The 15,670-nt window shown below is 42.9% G+C and overlaps 1 protein-coding gene across 5 annotated transcripts in view; it reads right to left on the bottom strand.

Moving 5' to 3' along the window:
- KANK1 (KN motif and ankyrin repeat domains 1) overlaps positions 1-15,670 on the bottom strand; it is a 191,129-nt gene that overhangs the window by 64,496 nt on the left and 110,963 nt on the right. The gene's annotated exons all lie outside the window — the stretch shown is intronic.

The following is a 15,670-nucleotide window of genomic DNA, read 5'->3' as shown; positions in this document are numbered from 1 at the left end:
TGTTGGTTCAGTAGTTTCAGTTACTCAAGTTCAACTTGAAAGCAGTTGTTATACCGCATGGTCACATTTTTTTAAAAAAAGATGAACTTCATGCCAATTTTTTGAGATATCTCAAGTCTTTCACCTAAACACAAATGTAATCTAGTTAATACCCCTCTTAAAAACAAACAAAAAAAATCTTCAATATTTCCCATTTTCCTGTTGGATAAATGTCAAATGGCAGTTTTTTATTTTCCAAATGGCAGTTTTGAAATATTAGGGTTCGTGTTGAGCAACATACTGGTATTTATTTTACATTGATTCTCTATTAAAAGTTAACTGAGATTACCGTAACGTTACTTATGTTACAATCATTGAATTTAGAACAAATGGGGGGGGGGGGGAGCAAGAAAAAGAATAGAAAAAAACATTACTCCAACCTTTGCAAAGCAAACCATGACACAGACAGAAATAGTCCATTGTCCTAACTCTAGGCCCATGAAATCAGAAGAAATTGAGCTTAACAAATTCCAAGCTCAGAACTGAAGGGTCAATTTAAAAATCTACCATGTGACTCCCAACAACAGAATGTTAAAATAACAACCTGTCCATATATACTGGAATCTAATGCAGCCACTGAAATCATTTACAAGTTTTTAATAATATCGAAAAACACTCAAAGGACATTGATTTTAAAACTATCCTATCACAAACATAATTTCATTAAAAACGTGTACCAGTACGATATGTACACATTCAGACATGTATTTAAAACAATCAGAAGTAAATACACCAAAATGTTCATTGCCCCAGGATGCATTGCAATTACAATTTTACCTCCTTTACTACTTTTGTAATAATAATAATTATGATTAAAAAGCATTAGATACTTCCTGTCAACTTTGTTTTTATTTGCTTTAAAAATGCTATGCAGAAAGCAGCTATCAGACCCCAGTCCTGGAGGTTCTAAGAGGTCAGAAATGTAAGTAAATAAAAAGTAAGGAAGAGGGAATGGCTGATCACTTGGCTTGTGAAATTTCCCTCATTGTCTGATGGATCTGTACAGTTCAGAGCTAACTACTGCGAAAGCGACTCTGCAAGCGCTAACGAATGGCTGCTGCTGACAGGAGTGCCCCCTGCGCGGCTTTTCCAGCCACAATGACTGCGGCTCAGCTCCGGCCAAGACCCAAAGCTGGACCTTCCACGGGAGGCCTCCACGTCCCCTCGCCGGCTCCTGGCAGCACACTAGGAGGGGAGGGGAGCTGCAATCTCTCTGACTGTGTGGCAATCGCCCGACTTTCTGCTGGAAAGGGGCACTGGGTCAGGTCCCGGGCATCGAACGTGGAGAGCAATAACCTCTGTGCGCAAGCAGAGCCAGCTGAATCAAAGCAGGCTTTAGGGGTAGAGTGAGCATCATCTTTGAGAACAAATGGGGGGGGGGGGGGGAATGTGCCTTTGTAAAAAAAAAAAAAAATAGGAAAGAAAGAAAAGAAACAAATGGGACTGGGCGGACTGAAGGAAGGGGAGTGGGGAGATGGGGGCCAAGAAAAGAAACCCAGCTTCTGGAATTATTCAACGAATTCTACTTTTAAAAGCCAACAACAAAAACCCAAGTGAAATCCCTCTTTCCTGGCCCCTTTTGAGCCTGGTGTGTTTGTCCTCTTGCTTCATGGTGGCTTGTAAATACCACCATTTAAACTCTTGAGGGCAAGCAGAAGGCAAGAAGGAACAAGCTGCATGGGTTATGGATGCATGAAGTATGTGTCAAGGTATGTGGATGGAGATGTGCCCAGGATCTTCCTAATCAAGCTTCATAAACTGTGGTCCAAGGTTCGCTCACGTTGTTGGACCCCTTTCATCCGGCAGAAGATCTTTATCTCAGATTTAAATGGCCCCCACCCCCTCTCGCAAACTGAACAATAAAGTCAAAATGAGGGGGAGCTTAAAATTAGGAACTACAAGCCTATCAGTGGTAAAATAACAAGACATGCCTGTCACTGGGCGTGGATCCTGGCAGTGTTTGTGCAAAAACAAGTTTTATATTGTGTATCGATTTTACTCGGGTATTGCTCATGCCTGACAGGTGGCCTCAGATTGGGAGGACTCCGTCTTCTTAATGACATGCAGATTCTTAGGTCGGTGTATTGGATAAGCCAGAAAAGGTTTGGCCAGGATCCATTCTCTGTTACAGATCAATAAACTGCTTCTTTTCTCCCTCAGAGAAGATTCAAACCAGTAAATCTTAAGTGGTACAATGATGGCTTAGTTCTGCTTACTAAGAAAAGAGCACTTCTTTGAAAGGATTTAGGAAAATACATCAATAGAGAAAATAAAGAATTTGTCTTCTCTATTTATTTCAAGAGACTGATCTGCATTGAAGAACATGTTAGTAGCTCCCCAAGTACAGTGCAGAGAATAATGCAGAGATTATACGAATTAACCCCTAAATACTTTCCATTAGTTTAATACAATAAATATAAAAATCAGCTAAAAAAAATCAGCTCCCTAGGTCTTTTCTAAGAACACATCAATAAAAACAAATAGATGAAATTGAGGTTTGCTATGTACTCTAGGCTAGCACTGCCAACCAATCAAATGCCATGTCTCGGTTAGAACCATGATAATGACGATGACACCGATGCCACTGTTGATGACAGCCAGTATATATTGAACTCTTGCTGCTATAAGTTATTGGACTCTAAAACATAACCCACTTTAAGGTGCACCATTACTTAAGGCAAAAATAGTTATTGGTGATTAAATGGTGACAAAATGCTTTTTTAAAAATTACATTAATTATAAGACACATCCTCATTTCACAAGTGTTACCATGTGAAACTTGTGCATCTGAGAATTGGCAAAATTATGTTACATTCAAGGCACTTTTTAAGACACTGACTTAAACCTCAAAACAACCCTATGAAGTATTCAAATCCTCTTTTCCCGTTTTATAGATAGGAAACTGAGGCATAGGGAGGTTTAGAACTTGCCGAGGTCACACAGCTCATAAGTGAGAGAGCTACATTCGGGGCTAAGCGAGCCCTAGAACTCATGCTCCAGGCGCTGTGAGTGTGAGATTTAGAGTGAGGACACTATTGCTTTAACAAGAACTTAGACGCATAGGTGAGTGAGGTCCTTTTCAAGGTAGTCAGTCACCTGACGGATGTATATGCTTTATTGCAAGGATGGCTTTGCTCAAATCTTTTTTAGAAAGAAAGTTATGTTTCAAAATTTATGTAATTGTTTTTAAAGCGATTGAATTTCCAATTTTATTCCGTGGGGTTACATGTTTCAGAACTTAAATAGGTACTTATACGGCACACGGGAAATGTCTCAGCACTTAACCATCACGCTTTCTTCTAGAATCCACATTTAGTCAGCTTGAGTATCGGCCTTGTTCCTTAGATTCGGCTACGAATGTCACTTGACTCTTTCAAAAAATTAAGTACTTTTTCAACTGAAAACATTGTCCACCACTGAGGACAGGTCGGAGGCTCTCAGTGGAATCATAGTGGTTTCAAAAATGGATAGAATTAGACCTGGCTGGGTAGCTCAGTTGGTTAAAGCATCATCTCCATATGCCAAGATTACGGGTTCGATCCCCTGTAAGGGCACATACAAGAGGCAACCAATGATGCATAAATAAGTGGAACAACAAATCGATGTTTCGCTCTCCTCTCCCTTCCCCCCTCTCTCTCTAAAATAAAAAGAAAATGGGTAGAATTATGACAATATAATCAGAATAAGAACGCTGCTGCTCGAAAGGACAATTATGACAGGAGAAACAATTTTGATGCGAAAGCTCAAGAATCTCTTTTATAACATGTCACAGTATTTTTTTCTTCACTTAATGAAATTAAGGAAGCAATATAGTTTTACCTAAAATCTGGAAAGAACAGAACATACAAAAAATAATAACTTATTACCTCACAATCCTAATGTAGCCATTGTTACCACCTGAGGCTATTTCTTTTCAATATGTTGTTTGACTGGATGTATATTTTAATTGCCTTAACATGTTTTAAAGACCTATAACATTCCAGAATGTGCACCAGCTGTTTTTTCTGAGATACGAGAAAAACTAAAGTGCTGAGCCATTCCCAGAAGTTCAGATACTCGCACTGTGAAGCCCACAGAGACACAATGAAAGGAGAAAGCCTAGAACAGCTGTGTATACCATTCGATTCCAATCCATAGTACAGTCTTACTTTGCCCCAAAAGAATGAGAGTGGCCAAAGAATGTATTCACAAGAGACCACTGGGCCTAAGTCATAAAGCATAACTGAGTGTGTTTTAGGGTGAGAAAGATGGAAGGTCATTCTAGGCAGAAGGAACAGCACATGCGAAGGCAGAAGAAGAGGAAGTGCATGGCGAGTACAAGTACAGTGGCTAGCGCACTGTCTACGTCCATGAGGGCTCAGCTGTAAATAAAGTGAACTGCCAGAGAGAGAGATGATGTCAGGAGACCGGGTGCTAAAGAGAAATCTGAAGGAAGTAGGTGCTACAAAAAACCAAACTGAAAATCACACACACACACACACACACACACACACACACACACACACGTACACTAATTAAAAAAAAAAAAAGCCAAGTTCATTTATTTCTTTAAAGAAGCCAGTCTTTCAAACAGGCACTCAAAAGCCTATCTAATGTATAATATACCATCTATGAATGTCCACATATTTCTGTCAAGAATTTAATTAAAGGTAATTTATTTAAAAGTACGTTTTGTGAGCAAATTCTGGCCACAGTTCATCATCAGGTTACCTTCCATGGATTTTGAATATTGGCTCCTACTAGAAGAATTGTGGTGAGTAATATTAACCCCAGCTCTTGGTTATTTTGCAACCAAATTGCCTAATTATGACCCAATCCCATTTGGTTTCCTCAAGTATAGCAGATAAGTTTTCTTTGTATGGGTGGGGTATAGGTAAAGAGAAATCTCAACTATCAATCCAGATCTAAATTAAAATTTTGCATGGACACTTGTTTTCATTTATAATGTAGGAAAATGGCTGAGTTTTACCCATGAGAGAAATTTTATGCTATGCTTGTTCGGTTATATTTTCAAACTTATTCCTTGGAGTAACATATTTAAGAGGCTGAAGGAAGTACCGTATTTTCTGGCGTATAAGACAACTGGGCATATAAAAGATTTTCCTGGGTTAAAAAGTCGTCTTAAACGCCGGAAAATACAGTACTTAAACCACAGGAACGATTTAAAATGTAGACAATAAAGACAAAATATGAAGAAGCAAGAGTAAATAAATTCATTCAACAAATGTGCCGGGTACTGTTTTTGGCACTGAGGATACAGCAATGAATAAAGCAGACGACCCACCTCATTCCTTTCCCAAAATAATCTAACCGAAGATCTGTGCTTTGGGCCCAAAGATAATTTAGATCACAGTGTACGTCACAGATTAGCTGTACGAAAAGCCAATTCCTGACTTATCCTTTTTGCCTTATTTGAAAAGACTTCCTATGTTAAGCTCTGCCTCCCAGTGCACAAGAGTGGGCAGGAGTGTGCCCACAGGCACTCGGCACCATGGAAGCACATCAGTATCTCTCCAAGAGTGTGCATAAGGGCAACACTGTTAACAAACGGGTTAAAACCTTCTCAGAGCCTGCAAATACTTTCCAAGCCCTGCACTGGCTCTGCTCCAGGGGGGTTGCTGGGATCCACACAGCTTCCTGAACACTTAAAAAGAACTGATGCTGGCAGATTTTCTTTCCAGGAAATTTTCTGTGATGAAAGTTTATCAGATTATAACAACCTAGGCTGAAAACTAACTGCTTTTCTCAAAAGAAATAGGGAACAGACTGGGTGAAGAACAGACAAATGAAAATTAGAATTGTTCCCCTGACTAGTGTTAGTGTCAGCCCACGCACCAAAAGATCGAAGGTTCCATTCCCAGTCAAGGGCACATATCTGGGTGGCAGGGGCCAGGGTGCCACCTTTCCATTTTTTGTTGACTTTAGAGTAGGGGTGGGGAACGTCTGGCCCACAGGCCGTATAAGGCCCACAAAATCATTTGGTCTGGCCCTGCCAAGGAATTAGGGGTGAGTTAATTAAATGTTTGACCAAATACAGCAGGCTAATTTTTTAAGTTGATAATTTTGTATGGCCTATGAACGGTGTTATAAATATCCAAATGGCCCTTGGCAGAAAAAAGTCCCCCACCCCTGCTTTAGAGGAAAGTAATTTTATGACTCAGTTCAGTTTAAGCACATAAAATAGTCTTTATTAACTTGCTTTGATTCATCTATAAATAGTTTAAAAACAGATCATAGCAGAAACCTCATCCTTGATTTTATAAATTTGTCCATATTAGTGAAGTCTTGCTCTTTCTTAGTAAGCATCCCTGGTAGAACTTTATGAGTTAAAATATCAGTGCTTTTGCCTATTCAAATATTAAAGAACCAAAACGTAACAGACACAAATGTAAGAGAATTAGTTCACGGTAGTTTGAAGGCTTTTGTTCATTTCCTATTTAAATTATTTAAAATATGCAGTTATTAATATTATTTACTGCTATCATGGACATTTTCCCTTTCATTCCTCTAGGACTGGATTCTTGTATATTCTGTGTGATTACTCTTAAATTAATTAATACACTATTAATGACAAGTTCAAGGGTGCCTGGGACTACCATTAGGTAAAAGAGATCATAACCTTGAAACAGGGGTTCTCAAAGTGCGGTCCTCAGACCAGCAGCATTGGGAAGGTCTTCTGGAAACTTGTTAAAAATGCAAATTCTCACACCATCCCAGACCTACCGAATCATGAACTCTGGGGGTGGGCCCAGCAGTCTGCAGTTTAGTAAGTTTTCCAGGTGACTGTGATGCAGGCCAAAGGTTCTCAAAACCTCCGCCTGTAAATATTAATTGGTTAACTGGGGGTGGGGCGTGGGGGAGGGATGAAGTCATAAGGCTCCTAGAGCCAGGAATGTCCTTTGATTTTATGGAAATGGTACCCAGTAGTTTAGAAAATATCCCTCAAGAAGCCTCAGTTTTTTCCCCATTAATTTATTGAAAAGATATTGACTGGACACTTAGCATGTAGCAGGGACCCTGCTGGGCACCATCGTGCTAAACAAAATAGACTCAGTTCCAGCTCCTTGGGGCTTATAGATAGGAATTACACACATACACACCAGCAAATTATTAGCAAATCATGCTAAATACCATGAGGGGGGGAAACAGGGTTGAATGAGAATAATGGAGGCCAATCTCCTTGGGACTGAAGTTGAGGATATGCAGATGAATGGGATGGGTGGTCTTTAAAGGCTTCTCTAGGGAAATAACACCGAAGATGAGACTGAGAGATACCTAGAAGTGAGCTGCAGGAGGTGGGAGATAAGAATAGTCCAGGAACAGAATGGAGCTCAGAAACAACACTTGCACGTGATTTTCTCCAATGGCATATAAAGCAACTCAATAGAAGGAAAGTCTTTTTACAAAAAAATGGTGCTACAGCAATTGGCCATCTAAAGACAAAATAATGAAACTTGATCTTAACCTTTCCCCTTACACAAAAATTAAGTCCAAATAAATCATAGTCTTGAATGAAAAACAAATATATATATATATATATATATATATATATATATATATATATATATATATATAGCTTTTAGAAGAAAACAGAGATCTCCAATTCTTGGAAAAGAGTTCTAGACAGAACACCGAAAGGAAGATGGATAAAAGTAAAAATGGATCAGGTGGTCTTCATTAAAATTAAATATTTTTTTCTTTCTGTGAAAGAATGGCCTGGAAGCTCGGGGTCAGGATAAAGCTCTATGCATTTGAGCAACTGAGTTTATTAAGAGACGGAAAGAGCACCTTGGGCTGAGCGGAGAGGGGAGCAGAGGCGCCATTATGAGATTTGGCCACAAGAAGGAGAATGGGTTTTGTTCCAGGTGCAAAGTAAAGTCAGTGAGGGTTTTAAAGCCAACGAGCAACATAAGATAAATGGCCTTATTTCTCAATATTTTGCTTAGGCTTCTTACCATCTTTACGGAGAGGTAGGTCGGGGCTGAAGAGCTTTAAAAATTTTATTTTCCACTATTTACTGCAGAAAGGCCCAGCCATCCCTAAACAGAGACTTCCTAGATGTTCCTGTGTTTCCCCATAACTTCTAAGTTCCTAGTTATTTAATAGAAAATTAAAAGAGGGCAAGTGCCCAGCCCAGGAGGTACTCTGTAAGGTGCTGCCTAGCAAAAGTTCCCAAACGTTAAACTGTGTTATCAATACAGCAAATGCACTGCAACTGAGAACGGTTAGCTTATGGGAAAAGCTGAGATCAGACACTCAATGCAGAGACTTAAAAAGGCAGAACCTGCTTCCACTGTGTCCCAGCCACACTCAAGTGCAAGTGGCCCCTCAAACGCGTCATACAAGCTATTCAAGCAAATCCCGAACCCGGCTTTCCTTTAGTTGTAATAAATCGCACTTGAGCTTTTCCCCTTTTCACAGAGGAGACTCAGAACATTCTGTGCTTTTTTTTTTTTTTTTTTTTTTACTGTCAAGGGCTTCCCTCCTGGGACAAGCTCACTGCTTTCATGACTCGGCAAAAGTCGTGCAGTTTCATGTCCCGTCTACCCTTGCTGGGCGGGCCAATTTCAGGGCGTGGGCTGGGGTGCGGGCACTGGCATCTGCCACAAAGATTTCATTTAGAAAGAGGAAATGACTAAAAACCCTATTTCCTGCCGGAGTCCCATCCCCCGGGGAGATGAATAGCAGTATGGTGACAACCAGGCCGACGAGGCCACACCCAGGAGGGAGAGCCTTGTCCCCTGGGTCAGCATCGGAAGGGAGGACCCCCAGGGTGGGTCACACCAATTTCAATTGCCTTCCACCACCTGACCCTTCTGCTGGGAAATGCAACAACAGGCTGGGGGAGCCGACTCAGCAGCTGGGACTTCAGTCCCTCCCCCCTCCCCCGGAGGTCCTGCCTCTCCCTTGCCCCAGTTCCCTGCCCCCTTGGAAAGGCCCAGCACCCTAGGAGAGTGCCAGAGGGCGGAACTGCCAGAGGAAAAGCTTCACCCCTAGCCCAGGACAGAAAGGTTGGGCTCAAGCCAGAAACATGGGCTGAAGCCAGGTCCCAAGAAGGCTGGCTCCCCGAGGGTGCCATCGGGCAGCACAGAGCCAGGCGCCACCAGCTCCTGAACGGAGGCCCTTGGGCACTACTGAACACCTGGCCCCTGGGTGACAACACCGAACGGGCTGGGTCTCAGGCATTGAGGAGGCTGGAAGGCAAGATCCCAAACTCAGAGTGAACACTGAGATATAGATAAAGGGGGAGAGGGGAGAGGGGGGCACTTTTAGTATATGTGTATCACACGAAAGTAAAATTAATCCACAAACATTTGTTTGAAACTACAGGTAAAGGGGGTAGGGAGAAGCAAAAACAAAAATTTATAGCCACCAAAGGAAGGTAAATGTTCACGAATGGAAAACTGTTATTTCCAGTTTAAGGTGTCTGACATCTCATTGACACTGTTCTTATTTGTTCTTCACTTTAAAAAACAAACATAAAAACTGTGTTGATAGGCACCTTCTAAGCCCCTTGCTATGCAAAGCGTGGTACCTAGGCCGACAGCAGCATCTACTTGATGCTGACTTGTTTAAAAAGCAGAATCCGGGGTCCCGCTCCAGACCTACTGGGTCAGAATCTTCATCCTAATGAGATGCCCCGGCGATTTGCATACACAGGGACGTTTCAGAGGCACCGGTTTGGCCCTATTTGCCTCATCAGGCCTTATGCTTCCTAACCAGTTATCGTCCTGAGGGCCCACAGCAGTGGCTCACTACCTTGGCCTATCACCGAATTATAGCCCAGACCCCACCGCGGACCAATTAAATCCCTCTCTGGGGTGGGACTCAGACGGAAGTGTTTTTTTGTTGTTGTTGTTGTTTTAGATCACATATTAGAACTTTATTTAGTTGAAGAGAAGCAGAAGTATTTTTTAAAGCTCCCCCAGGAGATTCTATTGAGAGTCACTGGTCTATTCCAGTGGTTTTCAAAGTGTGCTCCCTAAACAACATCATCAGCATCACCTGGAACTTGCTAGAATGCACATTCATTCTCCCCTCCTCCCTGTCATATTCTCATCCTCCCTTCCTTCCTCCCTCCCTCCCTCTGCCTCTCTCCCTCTCCTTCCCCACCCCCTCTCTAAAATCAATAAATAAAAATTTTTTTAAAAGTTAGTTCTCAGAAGGCAAGCATTCTTGATATCTATTTTGCACAATAACTAGGCACCTGGAAATTTTTAAAAAATTATGTTTCATAACAATAGCTTAAAATCCATTTTAAAATGAGGATGAAGCCAGGAAGATACACTTCAGGGGCTGAGGGGTTCAGAGGGGCAAAGCATGCAACAGATGGAGACTGTGGTTTAGAGCAGCAAATGAATTCTACCGTCCCAATAGCAATAATGCTTCCCCAAATCTGACCCCACAGCATCCCAAGCCTCTCACAGAGATTCTGATTCAGGGAATCTGGCATGGAGTTGACATTTATGTGTTTCACACACAACCCCAAGTGATTCTTGTTATCAGAGTCTGCAAAACACTTTGCCTTACAGGAATCCTATTCCCTCGGCCGCTGCTTCTCAGAGTGTGGCCCTGGACCAGTAGTGTAGGCACCACCTGGGAACGTGTTGGAAATGCACATTCTTGGGCCCCGCCCTGGTGCGCTGGGTCAGAAACTGCAGGTGGGCCAGAGGTGGGTGTGTTTCCTAGTCCTCCAGCTGGTCTGAAAACCATGGCAGCAGGCCATCTTATGTCGGTAAAGTGGGGAAAGTGGAAGCTCCTTGCTCTTACTCAAACACCTAGTTTTTGGTGCGAAGCAAAAAGAAACGCTGGCCTCATCCAGGGCCTTGGCCAGTGTCATTCTTATGGAAGGGGTTGCCCTGTCCTTTGGGAGATGCTGAGGACAGTCTTTGGATGCAATCATCAAGTATTCGTGTGGCTAGGAACAGAGTTGAGCACACTGCCAAATGCTAGTATGGTGGGCATTTTAAAAAAAATCATAAAAAATCTACCCTTATTGGATAGACCAGTGGTTGGCAAACTGCGGCTCACGAGCCACATGTGGTTCTTTGGCCCCTTGAGTTTTTAGCAAAGGCCAGCTTTGGAGTACCTTAATTAAGTTAATAACAATGTTCTACCTATATAGTTTAAGCTTAAAAAATTTGGCTCTCAAAAGAAATTTCAATCTTTGTACTGTTGATATTTGGCTCTGTTGACTAATGAGTTTGCCGACCACTGGGATAGACAATCTAACAGCAACAGGAAACAAAGGTCGCACTAATGTGGCAAGGCATGTGCTTCTTCCTAAGTTTCCGTCCTTTCCTCCTCTCTTCCCATACTATTGTTTTGGCACGAAACATTTACCACAAAGATATGAAAACGAGTTCACAGTTCCATGATGTCCAAATACAAGAGAACTATGTGAAAACTCGAGGACCACAAGACAAGAAACATTTACAAAATAGGGACAGGTTCCAGAAGGTTTCCCCAAACCTGCAAAATCAAATGCATAGTTTTGTGGTTTTTAGGAAACACACATTGTTCAAGGAAGAGGTTCTGCAGCCTTTGTTAGATACCCCAAAGAGGCCAGGACCCACGGGAAGTCCAGAACCTCTGAACTGCTACAGATTTCACTGGGAACAGATCAGGACAAAAGGCCTAACAATGTCACAGTCAACGATCTGAGAGAAAAGGCACTGCCTTGCCCGGAACCTCTTTTTCTCTGGACTTAGAAGCTGCTCCTTGTAACTGGGGCTCATCCACGACGGCAGAAATCTGGGAAACACAAAGCAGCAGCCTGACAACCATGTGTTCATTTCAACACGGCCTTGAGCTCCCTCCAGGTTTCTGGGAAAGTGTCTTCAATGCTCTGGGCCTCCAATTCCTTGTTGCTGAACTAGGACAGCCGTGATGACACTTCCGGGCGATCTCTGGCTCTGCTTGTCTACATCCCAGGCCCCAGGGGAACTACAAGGCTCCCTAGGGCCCACATTGGCAAATAAAGAAAGACCGTATGGAACACTGTGGATGAGTCAGCAGGACAGGTCTTGCCTCACAGGTCCCACTGCCTCTGGAAGGTCCTCCTGGCACAGCGAGACCAGAGCATTCCCACCGGAGAGACGCTGAAACAGTAGAGCTCTGACTTCTCCTCCAACCCAGCTCGCAGGATGGCTGCTTTTTTCTGACCCCTTTCTAACTAAGTTATCTCCTCCCCCTCAATGGAATAGTACTAAATTTTCAACAATAAAGTGTTAAGAAAGAAAGTGAAAATCAGCTATCATCCCGCTACTATCAACATTTTGGTGTGTATCTTCCAATTCTTCCCTGTTCTTTTTTTTTAATTATTATTATTATTGATTTCAAGAGAGGAAGAGGGAGATAGAAATATCAATAATGAGAGAGAATCATTGATTGGCTGCCTCCTGCATGCCCCCTACTAGGGATTGAGCTCGCAACCCAGGCATGTGCCCTTGACTGGAATCAAGCCCAGGACTCTTCAGTCCACAGGCCGTCACTCTATCCACTGAGCTGAACCAGCCAGGCTCTTCCCTGTTCTTATGTACACATTTGTATACATATACTTTTTTCTAAATATGTTATTTTATAACTTCTAACATTATTATAGTCATCTTTCTAAGATAATGTCAATATCTCTTTTTAATGCCTGCAGAGTGTTCCCTTTCACATTTGTGCCATATTTGGACCTTACTTTATTATTGATATAGTTAGGTTATTTCCAATTTTTTCATGTCACAAACACTTTGAGGGCCATACTTTTACACAGAGCTTTGTGTACTTGTCCAATAATTTGCCATGGACCAACTCCAAGAAGTAGAGCTGTGAAACAGAGGTAGAGCCTATGCAGTCTGAGGGGTAATGTCAGGACGCCCTGCAGACGGCACGGACTTAAACTCACCTAAACCACTGGGAGGGCCAATGAACCTGGAATCCATGCCGAGGTTCACTGCCTTTAATACAGTAAACACACCTCAAAACAATGCATGGAAATCTCTCTGCAGACGATTAATATGCTTTCATTAATGGTGAATTCAATATAGCCATTTTAGGTGTTCAACATGAGATTCTACGTCTACTCTTCATCCTTGGCACAGAGTAATTTATATTTTATAAAACTCGACTCCTGTGTATAATCTGAACATTTCCTCTGAGGGTAAATTTATAGAAACATTTTAATTTTCTCATCCAGAGGTCTGAGAGTGAGGAATCCTTGACTGACGTGGATTGCTCCATTACTCACTACATGTAGTGTAGTGAGTAATGGAGCAATGGGTTTGATGGGTAAACAGCTAGCCAGAACGGAGATGGGAATAAATTCCAGGCTTCTGTCCTAAGACGGAAGCGGTCACTGTGTTGAGAGGACACACTTGGAGTGCACACAGTTGGACCCACTAGCAAGCACTTCTTTATCCACTCAAAAAAGCTATCTATTACACATATTACCCTTCCCCCACCCCCCCCCCCCCCCCCCGCAACTAGCAGATGCTTAGAATAAGTGCTAATAACCATTTCCAGCTATTGCTGCCACTGTGAGGCTGGATTCCACAAATTAGTTTCCTATTTATTTATTAGTATTACAGAAGCAGAAGTTAATACAGCTAACTACAGATTACATTAAAAAATGTTTGAAGCTACGGAACGGGAGGAAGCTGAAAATTTCCTCACACTTTCTAAGTTCTTGTAGCTGGGCAAATAACTAAATTAACATGACACAGATTCACAGGAGAAAATGTCTAAAATGTACTGGGGCTGTACATGCTGGTTCCATAGAATGTGAGACCCCAGGAGACATTGGGAAGTTGAGGATTACAGGTCATTTTGAACCAAGGGAAGGGGGACCGGGGCCTGGGATTTTAACGGGAAGGCAGGTAATTCGCAGGTAGATGAAAAAGCAAACATGTGGTAAATGAATTCTTGCTGGGCCACCCAGAAACAACGGGGACGCAGAGGGAAGTCTAACAAACAGGCTTTGCTAGATTTTCCCCATCTGCCACATTTAGTTTATAACATGATGCTAAGATTATTGCTCCCTTCCGCTAAACAGGTTTTTCCATCTGAATTCCTCTAGGCAGGTAAAGGGTGAGAGTAGAAGATTCTAAGTTTTTTGTTTCTTCATAACCAGCAAAAATCAATACCCCAAAAGGCATATTATGGGGTGGGAAAACTTTGGTCCTCCTCAAAAAAAAAAGTAGATTATTTTTAAAGAAAGAGAACCAGGTACATAGGGGAAAATGCCAAATTTATATATACAGGGGGGAGCAAAAGTAGGTTTACCAGTTGTGAGTACGCGAAACACAGAGTTAATAAAGCTACTGCAATAATCATACCCGGCATGCCTTTTTCCATACAAACAACTATAAGCCCACTTTTGCCCACCCCTGTCTACTGCACATACTTATTTTGGAGGTGCCCTTACATAAATAAAACCACGTTCTTAAAAGACAAAAATATATGATACGTAGTGTCGTACGGTCATGAAAAACTCTCGGTTGCTATGCTTTAACCATCTAAACGGTTCTGAAAACCGCCTACATTCCAATCCCTCTTTGGTGGGTGAGGGCATTTCCTGAAATAACAGAAGTGAAGGAGCCAGGAGAGAGGGAGGCACAGCGCAGCTTTTCCTCCTATGCTGGAAGCAGGCGGGAATAAAACTTGCTTTGCTGAACTTCTTCTCGTTTCCTATTTATGTCCTCACTCTCCCCCTTCCTCAAAGCCCTTAACCGAGAGAAAAGGAGCAGTTACTGGAAGTCCACGTCCACGAAGTATAGATTTCTGTATTCTTCTCGTGAGCAGGAACACTGAGACAGTTCCTCTTGCTCTGCCCTCTCGCTGGAACAGAGCTCCTGGCGGCAGCGAGGGTCTCGTGGGTGTCACTCTGACTTGCCTGTGGCCCAACAGTGCCATCCAGAGTCAGAGCCGGCTGAGGCGCACGCTTTCCCGACAGCTCTCCCCTCCAGGTGTGGCCCAGGGTCCCGCAGCACCGGCAGCCCTGCAGCTGGTCAGAAATGCAGCACCTCAGGCCCTCGCCCCAGACCTGCCATCTCGGAATCTGCATTCCCACAGGAGCCCCGTGTTCAAGTGTGAGAAGCACTCACTGTTTCCACAGAGATCTTTACCCCACTTCGGCGCCTCTGGGAACGTAAGATGGGGATAGCCCTAAGATGACCCATGGCAGGGGCTTTTCTTTCTGACCGTCCACTTTCACTTGACAGATGTGAGTCATTTCTTTAAAGCTCAGGAGCTCAGAGGCCAACCCCTAACGCCAACAGAGCTGTCCACAGAGAAAGGCCGTTCGTTACACATTTGCTCTTGACCAGGCATAACGTGCATGGAAACTTTATTCAAACTGCCCTGCTGTGAAAATGCTAAGACTGCATATACTAAACCAGTAAAATAATATCCCCTTGGTCTCACTACCAGAGCTGCACGGGCGGGGAGGGGGCCAGAGTCATGTTTTGCATCCCCCTTGGTTGGCTGCCGTGGGTGAAAGATGGCCAAAAGCAGGATCGATACCCTATGAATGCATCTGCTCACACTGAATGAAAACCCTGAGGAGCCTTTAAGAAGGAATGTCAGCCTTCAAGCTCCAACAAGCCCTGCCGGAGTGCACACTGTTGAAGTGTCAACGCTACTG

The sequence above is a fragment of the Cnephaeus nilssonii genome (assembly GCF_951640355.1).
Source record: "Cnephaeus nilssonii genome assembly, chromosome: 14".
Lineage (NCBI taxonomy): Eukaryota > Metazoa > Chordata > Mammalia > Chiroptera > Vespertilionidae > Cnephaeus > Cnephaeus nilssonii.
Note: the sequence above shows the minus strand (reverse complement) of the source record. Positions and strands in the feature narration are given on the sequence as shown.